Genomic DNA, 14,288 nt, shown 5'->3' on the forward strand with positions numbered 1-14,288 from the left:
GTTTAAAAAAAGGCAATTCCAGATTTTCTGGGAGGTTGATTGTTCCGAAAAAATTATCCTAATTAGCTTCCCTTTTCAACTTCTTGCAGCCTTTTCGTGGTAAAATACTGAATAGAATTGTCCAAATTAGAATTAAATAAAATGTTGAAGGTTTAGAACGAAAGAAAAATCCTTCAATGATATTAGGCCCTATTTGACCACCCGTTAGACCAGTGTTTCTCAACCACCGGGCCCTGGCATCATTCATACCTTGCCGCGAGTGATTGGTCGTTTAATTCCCCCTCCCCCATTCATTCGTCATTAGCCGTATGTTATCGGGCCTTCTACTTACAACAATAAATGAAACCGGGTTTGCGGAATTCCAAAAGGTTGAGAACTACTGTGTTTAGATGACACCAATTCGTTGTTCTTTGAAATTTTCATTGCAGTATTTAGAGGAAGAGGTAAGAAGGCGTAGGAAAAGTGGGGTCAGGGTTCACGCTGCCGATCGCCACTGCGCCAAATCACGACAAAATATTTAATTTATCGTATAAATGAAAGAACAAATTCGCCAAATCGCGAGTGTCCATTCGGCCTCTTGATGGTCGAATTGGATATTTGTCGCAGGTTTGGAATTCGCATTTCATGACGCGTCAATTTGGCTAAGGTTCTCTCTCATTTGGCTACAAATTTTTCCATCTGATTAGCCAAATTGCTAGAATTGATAAAAAAAAAGTCGGGGGGGGGGGGGAACCCTAAGTAGGATAGTTGCTTTCACCCATAAATAAATTACTTTAATTTGCTCTTGTTTTTTTCCAATGCAATGAAGCTTTCAATGCTTAACATTTATTGCTTGCAAACTTTGGACAAACATTTACCTTGTCATAAATTGAAGAAAAAAAATTTCACTATTCAAAAGTAAATAAAAATTATTTCACAGAATTAAATGCAAGTTTTATAACTATTGGAATGCAAATTGGATGGACAAAGAAGTTTATTTAAAAGAGAACATTCAGTTAAACATTTCTAAGTATATCGAGGAGCAGTGCCGTCTTGCCTGGGGGCCTCAAGAGAAGGGGAGGCCTCAGAAAAACGAATAGTTAAATTTGAGAATTTTCCAGGTAAAGCCTCAGAAAAATTACTTGGGCCGCCAGGTGCCCATGATGCTCAAGACGGCTGTCATCCAGCTTGAAAACTAATTTGTGCTCGACTTTTATGCATAAGTCCACTAGAGCAGTGTTTCCCAAAGTGGGCACTATCACCCTCCCTACGGGTATATCATGAAACCCTGTGGGTTCTCGAGATGGGGCGATGAGAAAAATTGCTGATGGAGGGGAACGATGGAACAAAAAGTTTGGGAAACTATGCAGGCATCTTCAACCGGTTGCTCACGAGCACCACAGTACTCCCCTACAAGCGCGTATATATTAGCGCGCGGATCGTGCAATGAAAGCATTCGCAATTGGCTGTTCAGTAATTTGTACGCTGTTGTGAACGATTCTTGAGCCGTTTTTAACTGGAAACGCCTGACAATGGGGTTTTTTTTTTGAACGAACACAAAGGAAAGAAAGCAACAAAGGAAGTTTTTGTATCCACGAATGGAATAGAACCGGGGGTCGTACGTCGCAAGATCGGCACGCTAATGTATACGCACCTTAAAGCACCCAGAGTGCTCGATGCTCGTGGCCGATTTCGTGCTCGCGGGCACTTCACCAATGTTCCAAATGAATTCCTTTTACATGTAGGATGGAAATTATCCTGATTTCATGTATTTGTATGTCGAACTTGCCGAAAAGGGGTGCTCTTCTTTCGATGGATACAAGCAGTGCTCGCGACTAGAAAAAGGTTAAAGACCTCTTCACTAGAGGGATGAATGGTGCGCATCAATTTAATTCGTTTGAAAATATTTGACAATTTTACAATTGAAGAGTTTTCTTGTATTTAGAGCCATTCAACTGTTATTCAGATTCTTTACTGATTTTGACGAATATGTAGTAGTTTCCTTGTTTGTGAACAGGTATTTCTTTTCATACTTTTGATATGGGTCATTATTTAAATCTGGTCATAGGAATATAATTTTCGAAGCTTTATCAATGTTGCGGTCGTGATTGAAATAGTAAAACCTTTTACGGACACCAACGGGACGAAAAAATCCGTCCGTAAAAGAGGGGTTGAATCAGGGGTTTGAAATGCATAGTTTTGTTAGGTCGGTGTTACACTGTAAAATCTTGATAAAAGAACTTTTATCAACTCGAAAAATGTAACCGAAAAGCGCATCGGTTACATTTGAGTGAATTTGAAATATTTTCACCCTCCAACTCCTGTCAGCCCATTAGGGTCCTATACTAACCCCATAGCTCCTACCACCTCCTTGGACCACTCCGTCGCCCCCTAGGGGAGGGGTGCCCACTTTAGGAACTACTGGTCTAGTGATTTCTGCTGTTCCGTTTACAGGGTTAATGCTTTAAATTTCTATCAGGTGATTGGCTGTACTGGAAGGTGTGATTGTAAACCAGACTCGTGGACGATTCATCCTATATACAAAAAGTGCAACGCAGTGGCCCACCCAGGCACTGCCGGCGGAAGGGGGGGGGGGTGGCTCGGGAGACTATTTGAAGGTGGGGGCACGATAAGGTCATGCAGTCGAATCCCATTATAATGAAATTTCGTTATAAACGGAATTCCAAGCTTTTGCATTGTTCCTACGAAAACCTATCTGGATTAGAAAAGTGCTCGTTAAAAAGAGATTTTCGCTATGGGGGTCATTCAAGTATTACGTCAGCATCGAAGGGGGGAAGGGGTCTCCGGATTTGCTGATAATGGGTTGAAAGGGGGGTCAAAAATAACTAAAAATCTGCTTAAGTAATACTTGAATGGCCCCTATAACGTGTTCGTTAAAACGGGATTCGACTGCATATGGCCCTTTGGAAGTAAGGTCATGCGAAGATCAAACATAATTATCTTTGCAGTGGGATAGGTCATAACTTCACTGAAAGAGCCGATTCATTTGATGTAGCCGGCTTTTATGACGAACGTTTCACACACCCCCCCCCTTCTACAATATAACGAGCAAGTTTTCAGACCTCTCATAAAACGGACAGAACGAACACTATGGACGCTACACTGTGCAATTACCGGGCTCCGGAGATACCTGGCTCGACGGCGATCCCAACCAGGTAATCCGAGAAGATCGAAGATAACCAAGCCACACCGATTGCGTCAGACACTCACTCTCGCTCGCGAATGCCGCGGTATCTCTCCCCCCCCCCCCCAATCTTCCTCTAAAACCAAGGGATGCCCGTTTTCAAAGTTATCACTTTTAAAAATTTTTACAAGGAAATTAGAAATTTCATTGTAGCATTCTCGAATGAATTCTGCAATCGATTTCATATCTAGAAAGTCCCGATTTTACGGCCGTAGAATGCCGACGAACCACACGGAGAGAGGGGGAAAAAAAATCCCATAACTTCCTCGGTGCCATGCAATAGTCACTTAACTCGTAAAAACACAATTAAATCTAATAATAACAATAAAAATAGGTAGCTGCGCGCAACTCACCTTGAAAATGTGCGTGTATAATATATCCTTCAAGTCTCCGGCAGTTAGGAAAATAAAAAACCGAATATACACACACCAAAATATATGCACTATTGTGAATTTGATAGAGAAGGTGCCCGCTATGTAGGGGTAATTTTTTTTGAGAAGGTATTCCAGAGAGATCAAAAACACACACACACAAATAAACAAACACGGAAGAGCACACTATAGAGAAAAAAATATATATAAAAAAAAACACCACGCGCACACACACACAAAATAAATCCAACGAGAGAGAGAAGAAACAGAAGCCGGCGTTTTCTAAGCAAAAATTCAAGGAGAGAGAGAAATTGAGAAATTTTTTGTGCCCTAGCGACCTTTCCGATAATGACGTAACGAGAGATCCGCGCAATCGCGTTACGCGCCTCCGAAAACCACGTGCAAAAAAGACGGGAGGCGCAGAGAGAGAGAGAGAGACGAGAGGGAAAAAGACGAGGAGAGAGAGAAGGGGGGGAGGACTCGTCCTCTTTCTCGCCACGCTCTCACACAGCTGATTACGATGCCGCTCTCGTCACGCCCTCTGCCGGTGACGACGACGGGATCGAAGATTATTACGTATATATATATATATTAGTGTTATTATTATTACTACATGCGGCGGCTGATGCCCGTTTTTTTAGGGGTTAATAAATTTTTAAACTTTCCGATCTGTGGTGTGGAAACGATCCGATCCGACTGGTCAAACGACTTTCCTCTGGAATTGATGATGATTAGGGACACGTAAAATTTTTCGTATTTACGAAATTGATGCGATGAATGCGAAATTCGCGGATTTTGACGGAGAAATGCGAAAACTTGACTTTTTTAACTACTTTTTCTGCGAAATCTCAATAATTTGCAGTTTTAAAAAAGGGAAATCGGTCATAATTCTGTGGTGTTCGGTCAGAACATGACAACTCCAAAATCATATTTTTCAGATATAAGCATTTTCATTGCCAATCAAAAATAAAGCATACACGCAAGTAAAAATTTTAGATGTGGTAAAATTTTCAAAATCTGGTTAAAGAGAACGCTGGACTTGCTCAACTGAATCATCTCGGGATGATTTTTACTTTTACCTCAACATTTTTGGTTGAAATTGCCGTTTCTAGCGAAAAAATGCGAAATTCTTGATTTGAAGTGTTTTTTTTAATAAGAAATTTCTGATTTCAAAACTTTTTTTTCGCCAGAAATTGTTTTTTTTATTTACGAAATTTACGTATCTCTTCTAATGATGGGGAGGACAAAAACAAATCCGACAGAACAAGTGATTACCGACTCGGAACATATATACGCATCACTCGAGGGAAAAAAAGGATAGTCCCAGTGATGTAGAACGCCGCTAATCCGAATTAATTGGGATCAGACCCATGTCAAGATTAGCTAAGAATTCGGATCACCGATGTTCATCTTTTAAACATTATTATTTTTCTTTTATGATCAGCAGCAAACGTAATCAGCGGCGGTTACTTTGGTCAGAGACGCGGATCCAAAAGATGGCGATCGCCCCTTTGAAGAGCAAAAAAAATGGTGGGGGGGGGGGGGAAGAGCCGTCTGTCCCGTAAAATAAGTGAAGATTTAACGAACCCAAGCATTAAATCACCTCTACCGACACATCGTCCTGGATCCGCGCCTGCTTGGTCATCGGAGATGATTACTCGGACCTTGAACACAGAGTCGCCGTCAACAGTAGGACATTCCATAACGAACACAACCGTATTGGAAGTCATTTTCGTCTGGGGGAACGTATTTTGCTACCTATGCCACTATAGAAAAATCAATCATTTTATGTTTTTTTTTCTCGCAAAATGTCCAACCATTTGAAATCGGCTGCAAACTGTAAGTTCGGGCCTAATCAACACCACCTACAGAAGAAGGCATCCGCACGAAACTCGTGACATCACTGAAGAAGGCCATCTCACTTATAGCGATTAGTGCAGGTCAACGCATACGATATTTACCCTTTTCTGTAGTATATCCAATGATCCAATGACAACACCTTCTATAGCAGAAAAACTTCCGCGCGAAGCTTTGACATCACTGAAGTCGTCCATTTCCCCTGTAGCCATTGGATATAGCAGTCTGACGTATGCGAAATCTTGACTTTTTTTTTTTGCAGTATATCCAATGACTACAGGTGAAGCGGACTACTTCAATGACGTCACGAGCTTCGCCCGGAGGCTTTTTTGCTATAGGTGAGATGACCTTCTCAAGTGACGTCACCAGCTTCATGCGGTGGCCTTCTCCAGTGACGTCACCAGCTTCGTGAGGTGGCCTTCTCCAGTGACGTCACCAGCTTCGTGCGATGGCCTTCTATAGGTGGTGTTGGCCTAATAGGCTCTGACAGTGAAAAAAAAAAGATACCCTGGAAACAGCCATTTCAGCAAGGCGGATGAGGAGTCGTGTTCGCCGTTCAGCCACGCTCAATCACGAGTCTGATAGAAATCGTAAATTCGTGGCAGATACTCGAGCGGATAAGAGATTGGATCTCCTAATTGAATATCAATTTGATACAAAGCTTCTGAAAGTGAGGGGAGGGGATGGGGGGAAATAACAGCAAGCCTCTTTTCATCCTTTAACAAGGTTAAGAAAGAAAGAAAATTAGTTTCGTTGGTTCGTGTGTAGAGAAGATGATGTAATTCTGGACCCAAGACATTTCGCCTGCTGGCAAACAAAAGTGAATTCCGTCGAAGAGGGGGAAAAAGGTCGTCTCTTTCTCTGGTGACATTCCAAAAGAGATCTTAGATCATGTGGTGCCGTCTGTTTTATTCCTTAAAGTTCAAAAGTGGGATTTTTCCTTCACGGCAGCAGCTTTAATAGGCCGTCGAAATTAACGCGTAGTTTTAAACGAAATGGTTGCGGCATATATAGCACGACACACAAAATCACGATTAGATGAATGGCTTTTAATAACGGGCCATATACCCGAGGCTGGCAGAAGGGTATCCTACAAAGAGTTTAGTGCATACATGTTCAGCCCGTGGCACTTGGGGGTCATCTGATTTGGCCCGCTACATCAAACACAGTTTGTAAAAATGGTGGCCGGCGGTACAGTTCCACATCACTTGAAAAAAAACGACCCGTGACTTTTTCCCAACAACAGTTGAGTGAATCGAGGCACATTTCCGCATGACTCAAGTGGCCCGCGGCACATTTTCAGATCACTTGAGCGGATCGAGGCACGTTCCCAGATGATTCAAGTGGCCCGCGACTCGTTTCTAAACCAATGAAGTGGCCCGCATTCTCTAAAAGCTTAAAAATTTTTGTTTTAGTGCCATTCTTTTACAGCAGGGGTCCCCAACCCAGGGTGCGCGTACCCCCTTGGAGGGAGTAAGTGATGGGCTATTCAGGGTTAGAGCGAAAAATAATCGGCAAATGGCCGAAAAAATAGGCACGGCAATGAAAAAAAACTGTATTTGATGGTTTCATAAACCAGGAGGTACGCAAGCATACTTCTTGCTAAGAATACTTTCAGGAACTTCTCTAGGAGTACGCAAGCCTCCTGCGCATTAAAAGGAGGTACAAAAACTCGCGTAAGCATGCCTAGGAATGAACAAGCTTCCGACAAGGCCCGCTCCTCACAAAGAGTTCGGGTCCTGGACAAATATGAAATTTTTGGGTATGTAGGTCATCTTTGAGGTTGAGGCGTATGTAGTGGACTGTTCCTAAAATATACAAAATGCAGTCAATCGTGGAGCCCCGGAAATTTGTGGGTCCTGGGAACGTTCCCCCGTTTGCCCACGCAGAGAGAGCCAAGCCCTGGCTACCGACACATTTCAAGGTGCCTGCAACGTACGCTTCTTACGCATTTCCAAGCACTTGGTACATAAAAATTTTGGGAACCACCGCTTTACAACGCAGGAGAAAAACAGGGCAGAAAGCTACAAAATTTGCAGAACTTTGAAATTACACACTTCAAAACAGTGAGACTTCACCTCATTCTGTAGACGTTTTTGCGAGTCTTGAGCACCTATGTCCACATCACAACAAAAAAAAAGCGCACCTATACGATAACTCTGCCGTACGCTTGAACGCAAATGCTTATCCTTGAATGAGGGTATCTAATTAAGGTGTCGATCGACGCCCCGCGAATGCAAAATCGTGCACAGGCTTCCAACACTCTTATTGGGTTGCACAAAACTTTCCGGCTTGTTGCGGGGAGTGAAAAAACAATTCTGCTTACTCGCTTTGACCTTGGGGTAATGGACGAATACGCAAGCATTTGGCGTACCCACTCCCAGATGCACAACCCGGTTGCAATCGCAGAGCCACAGACTTAGCTACACAAAAATCCAAGGAGAGCGATCCATGTCTCTCCGATGTACCGACCGTTTGTGGATCCTCCAACGTTTGACGTTCGTCCAGCGCTCGTTTCTCGGTTTTCAATAAACTAATTTCATGACATCCGCCGCTGTAGATGTACTTTCAGACCAATTTAGCGTCTGCACACCGTATTAATCAATCAATCTAAACATACATGTTCTCAACTGCTTTTCCAGCTGGAGTTTATATATACTGCAAGCGAATGTACCGATTAATTTTGTCGACCAATATTGGCACAAGATGATCTCCAGAGTCCTTAAGCCACAAAACACCGAGATGCAATCCAACTTCAAGAAGGCTGGTGTCCTTCGAGTTTTAACGCATGCCAGCTAATGCAGGGAATACGATATAATTAGTGAAAAGAGTACACGTCCAAATTGGCGTACGCAAGGGAAGGGGGGGGGGTTCCTAATCCCGTCCCCTCAAGCCGAGATTATAGTGTTATTTTGCAGGAAAAAATGTAACTCCCCCCCCTCCTTGAGAAGAAAAAAAATTGAAACCCCCCTGCCCCCCGTGAGAAAATTCTGCGTACGTCTATGAGTCCAACAGCTAACGTCCGACCAACAGCATTACAAAATAAAGGAATCCTTCATACACATTCGTTCACTGCCAAATTTAAAGTTAGATGGCGGCGGCAGCAGCACCACGCACACGGGTTTTCTTTGAGGGATCATTCACGTATTACGTCAGCATGGGGGGGGGGGTTGGATTTGCTGAATCTTGATGACAAGGGGGAGGTTGCTTACGTCATCAACCACCCCTTTTTGAAGATATGAAATATTCTAAGCTGCTGACGAAATTTTGCTGACAGGGGGGAGAGGGGGGGGTCAGTGTTTCGCTGACAAGGGAGAGAGGGAGGGGATCAAAAATGGCTGAAAATCTGTTACGTAATACTTGAATAGCCCCTTAAGGAACAATCCTGACACAACTTTCATCTCCGAGGGGTGAAAAAACGGTAGTAAACTGTCTAATAAACGAGTTGAGGTCGTTCATCAGAGGAAAGTAAAGGTACCTATGAATGTTCTTTAGAAGAGCAGAAATGAAATCGTTCGCATTTCATACGAGCACCTTCACTTATAAGTATATATATTCATTTTTTTCTTCTTCTTCTATATATAGGCCTATGAATTTTCGTTGTTGTGGTTTCCCCCCCCCCCCAATGACTGCTGTGTGGAATCAAATAAGACGGGAAGGAGGTGAATGCTCCAATAATAGCTTCGAGGAAGAGAAAAAAATTGTTTGGAGGAGCACGAGAGAAAGTTAACGGGACAATCCATTCTTCGCCATCTTTTCCACCCTTAAAAATAAGAAGACAAGGACGACGTCGTCGAGCAAAACTACATAAAAAAATTAAATTTCTAAAAATAATAATAAAGGTGGAGGGTAGGTCTGTTCTCTCCCTGGAAAAATGTCGGGTGAAAAATGGCTGAAGAACACCTCAGGTGCTGATGATGCAAAGCCAAAAAAAATTACCGTTGAGGACGAGAAGCTCGCTCTCGTTCTTTCTTTCCTCCCACAAAACTAAACGTATATCAGCAGAAGCCCAACTCCAAAATCACAATGAAGTAATTCATTTACTTAGAGAACTATAATTAAAAAAAGCCATTCACATGGAAATCGCTGGTAATGCGTGGATCCAGTGAATGCTGATATCAAGGGCTGTACGGATTCCGACATCGAGGCATTTCATAAGGATTCCCAAACTTTAGAAGATTAGAATTTTAAATCTTTCGCTGCAACCCTTTTCGATCCCTAGGGCCCTCTTCAGCTCTCCCCCATCCAGTGTTCTCAAAAACGTAGTGATGAACTGACTGGGATTCACAGCCCTAATTACTATTTCAATTACAATTCCATCTTCAAAATATTTCACGGTACCCCCACCCACCCCCACATACACATATCTTGAAAAAAATAACTTCAGTGACATCGGTAAAAAAAAGCTAAATGTCGCCAAAAATGATGCCAAAGGTGAGCAAAGTTGCTAATTATGTAACTGAAATCACTGAAAAATCGCCAATGGCGGGAAATGAAGCGCTACTACAACCCAAAGTTGATTAAAGTGTATTCCACGGAAAATGACGTTTAGCATGATAAATATGTGAGATGAATATCAAGTTATATAAGTATCATAATACCATTAAGTTGGAAAATAATTCTAATCCTTGATTTTTGTAAATAATAATAAAAGACGGCCGAAATTACAGGAATTTCCCGGAAAATGCAGGTCATACTGTCACCTCTAAGATTCTTAATTTCTTATAAGCAATTAAAAAGAATTAAACCCCTCTTGAAGTCTCCGTCAGACAAATCCGCCCTTCGGAAAGGTTGGCTCCCTGTATAGAGGTTTGCATGATCACTTTATTTTCTGCCATTGTCGAATTTTCATTGATTTCAGGTATAAATAGCAACTTTGCTCCTCTTTGGCATCGTTTTCAACAGTAATTGGCAACTTTTTTTCACTGATGGCACTGAAGTTATATAAGCATCACAATACAATTAAGTTAGAAGATAACTGTAATCCTTGATTTTTGTAAAGAATAATAATTCAATTCAAGAATTTGAATTGGAGAATTATTCTTTTCTTCTTTCATTCTGTTGAATGATTTATTTTTCAAGATACCCAAATACAGTCGATACCGCTTATAACGTTTTCTCGTTCTCGCTTAGTACGACTTATTTACTGATTCTCACTGAGACTTCCCACTTCCCATTTAAAGCGTTTTCCCATTAACAACGTTTTTTTATGACCGGTTTTTTGAAAAACGTTATTAGTCGTATCCATTGTAGTTAATCAGGGGTACAGCGAGATATTTTGGAGATGGAATTATAATTGAAATAGTAATGGGGCAAATTATCCCAACCGGTTTATCAATGAATTTTAAGGGGCACGTCGATGGGGGGGGGGGGGGCACAGATCAAATGGAATTGCAGCAGAGATTCAAAATTCTAATCTTATCAAGTTTGGGATGCCGGGATCCATACAGTCATGCATTCACTGAATATACGAATTACTAGAAATTTTTACATAGTTCCACTACTTAAACGAATTACTTCATTGTGAAGTACGAAAGCCTGGATAACCAAGCGGGGAGATGAAGACTAAGTTCGGAAAGAGCATTCACATTCCTCTGCAGGGAATCGAACCACCAACATTGCCCTGTAAAGGGAAGAAAATATCTGTCCTCTGTGGCTCGATGGTAGTAAGAGGATCTGCATCTCCACTTGATTATCCAGGCTTTCGTACTTCGTATGAACTGCGGAGAGACACATCGTTTCTCTGTCTACTTCATTGTACCCTTCTCAATATTCAGGGGAAAAAAATTTTCTAGTAAAGAATGAATGGCCCTGTTGGGATGCGGCCTGTTTTTTTTTTGTTTTTTTTTGGGGGGGGGGGCATGGGCAGAGATATCGGGTGCCCCCCCCCCCAGCATCAAAGGTGAAGTCGACAGATCTAATGCGTATATGTATAGATGAATCGACATCATCATCTTGCCCTCCCCCAGACTTCCAAGTCCATCTCCGCCTATGGGGGAGGGGAAGTAGTCAGACAGCATTTCCTAGATAGAAGGCCTCCACACGGGTTGCCATAAACGTCATTCAGACTACCAAGCAAGTTTGCCACATTTCGAAACACAGCATCCTATTTAGTTTCTTCTTATTTGCGTAGAATTTTCCTGATTGACTCACAAATACCGCATAGTGATTGGATGTTTGGCATAGAAATTGCCAATTCTGGGCCCGATCATTTCTTTCCCGCACAACGAGAGCAGGGTTTTCCCTGAATATTCTGAGGGAAAATGGACTACTTACTGACGTCACAAGCAGCGTGCTGAGTCAGTCCGTCCGTCAGAGTTTTTCACCACACATAAACAGTACCTGAAAAAAAGCGACTCGTTAATATTCAACCAATGTAACTCTATAACTAATAATAAACCACCGAATAGAGTGCGCAGTCAACCGGACTATATTTATTATTCCAGATTCATTTCACGGATTATTATCTCACTGGGCGGCACAAGTAGATAAAACAAGGGGAGATCATCCTCAATATTCCACTTTCCGTAACGCAGAAAAATACACAGTGATTTTCCTTCACCACTCACATTTTCCAACTCCTTTTCCCTATTCTTTCTCCCTTAAAAATAAACGCGTACACTCAATCTGTTCCCAGCTCTTCCGCCAGCGAAAGTCTCAGCTCTAAAAGCACGAAAATTATGGAGCTGAACAATGAACGCACACCCCCCGAATGTTTATGTGCAGCTAAAAAGACATAGACAAAAGACAATAGGCCTTCTTCCTTCCTTCCTTGCGTCAAGATAGAAATCTCTCAATATAACAATAAAGGCTTCTTCCTTGATTCGAAGAACAAAAACCCCCCTCTTCTACTAGCACATTAAGAAATAGGTTTTTTTCCCTGGAAAATTTCGAAGTGGAAAACAATAGCGAAAGGAGGATTGAAAGAAAGATGCATATTAAAAGTTAGCGTATTTTCTTCCAATCGATAAGTATTTTGAGAAACGTTGAAAAACGCGACAACAACGCCAAATACAGTGTAGAGCCAACACCTTCTAGAGCTCTGCTTTAGAAGGTATTGGTAGAGCAGGCATCTTCAACCCGTTGCTCGCGAGCACCATGGTGCTCTCCTGAGGCACCCGGAGTGTGCTCGGCCCTCGTGTCCGATTTGGTGCTCGCGGGCACTTTATCAATGTCCCAATTAAACACTTTGTACAAATTGCATTAAAACGTTGAAATCACCCCGATTCCGTGCATTCGTATAGTCAAACTTACTGTAAGGGTGTGCTCTTCTTTTGATGATGGGTAATGGCAGTGCTCGCCACTAGAAAAAGGTTGAAGACCTCTGCAGAAGAGCATCGATTATGCTCGAACAATTGGAGACTAGGGTGTTCGAATAACTGATTTTTCAAGGGAAAATTTTTTTACCAGGGTCATAGAAGCAATATGAAACAAAATGGTCATTTAAGTAGGCCTACAGTTTAGGAAAAGAAGTCCAAAATTTCCTTTTGCTTCACTAAAAGCACTATCGGCCGCTAGCGGAACTTCTACGTAGAGCGGAAAATTTGAATTTGCCGACTGCGGTTAACCGATGTTTCGGTTAATCGATAATCGACGTTCTACTGTACATGTATTATTCTTTGACGTTATCCATGACCCATCAACATTCGTTTTCTCTCTAGGACAGGTCTTCAACCCTTTTCCTTGTCGCCAGAACTGCCTATGCCTAACCTCAAAAGAAGAGCAAGTTTGACATACATCAGAATGATTTCAATCCTTGAACGCAATTTGTAAAAGGATGCTCAGCTGGAAAGTTGATCAAGTGCTCACAAGCATCGAGCACTCTGGGTGCTTCAGGGAGCATCGTGGTGCTCGCGAGCAACGGGTTGAAGATGCCTGCTCTAGGAGGTGGACTGCCAGACCCCCCCCCCCCCAGAGAGCCCGTACCCGATACGCAACTGGCTTCTCTATTAATTACAGCAATTTTGTAATTCACACTCAACTTGCCGATTTATTGTTCGGTGAAATGGCGATCGACAGCACAAACACAGTTACGTAGGCCAATACAGTGGATCCCGCTTTATAACGTTTTTCAAAGAAATCATCAGGGAAAAAAAACCGTTTAAAGTGGGAAAACGCTTTAAAAGGGGGAAATCTCGATGAGTATTAGTAAGAGTTGACACCACGAAAGCAAGTCGTACTAAGCGGGAACGCGTTCTAAGTGGAAATGTTATATGCAGATCCATTGCATATTACACAGGGCGATTCAATACACCAGGATGTAGAATACCAAAATGAACCATTTCAGCACAGGAAAGCATGATCGGAAACGTCACACAGAGATAGGAGACGCTGTCCTCCGGCGTTCCAAGTGATAAGTTGGGACCTAGGTTTTTTTTACCTGTAGGGTGAGCAAACATCAAAGCCACAGCGTACGAAACATTCGTTGCCCCCACCCTCCTCTCCTCCTCCCACGCTTTGAAATTTACCTCCTAACAAGAATCATCATCGCCGCAATTAGCAGCGATGCATGATGACGACACCGGCAACAGGAAACAGCTGGTGTTCCGAAAAAACACATTTCGGAGGCACCATTACATTTGAGAGCCCCCTATACACAGAATGAGTCCCAATGGTCCCCGTGTGGTGGCAGCGAACAACGACTCCTATCTGCTTCGAGTGACGTTTCCGGCCAGACTGCCTGGAAACAGGACTCGGATACAAAAAACAACACAGAAATAAAAATAAAAGCTTCCAGAAAGAAATAATATCAAAAATCAAACTCAATTTCAATTCAGAATCATCGAAATCCAGAATCTATCAAAGAAGCAATTTCATAGCTATCGAAAAACCAGAATTGATGAGAGAAACAATATCAGAGCTATCGAAAGAAACAA

General features: G+C 42.3%; 1 protein-coding gene across 3 annotated transcripts in view; it reads right to left on the reverse strand.

Moving 5' to 3' along the window:
- Positions 1-14,288, reverse strand: part of clu (clustered mitochondria protein homolog) — a 79,654-nt gene that overhangs the window by 59,403 nt on the left and 5,963 nt on the right. Inside the window, exon 1 of one of the 3 annotated variants that reach the window (XM_089240285.1) lies at positions 3,538-3,910. The exons of 1 other annotated variant lie outside the window; for it this stretch is intronic. The gene's annotated coding sequence lies outside the window, so the exon portion shown is untranslated. Of the gene's footprint in view, positions 1-3,537; positions 3,911-11,688; positions 11,755-14,288 lie in introns of those variants that run through there. One more of the 3 variants, XM_089240287.1, reaches the window with a different exon arrangement.

The sequence above is a fragment of the Pholcus phalangioides genome, unplaced genomic scaffold, assembly GCF_987345545.1.
Source record: "Pholcus phalangioides strain wild (caught in Gottingen) unplaced genomic scaffold, Ppha-v1.0 ptg000012l_1, whole genome shotgun sequence".
Taxonomy (NCBI): Eukaryota; Metazoa; Arthropoda; class Arachnida; order Araneae; family Pholcidae; genus Pholcus; species Pholcus phalangioides.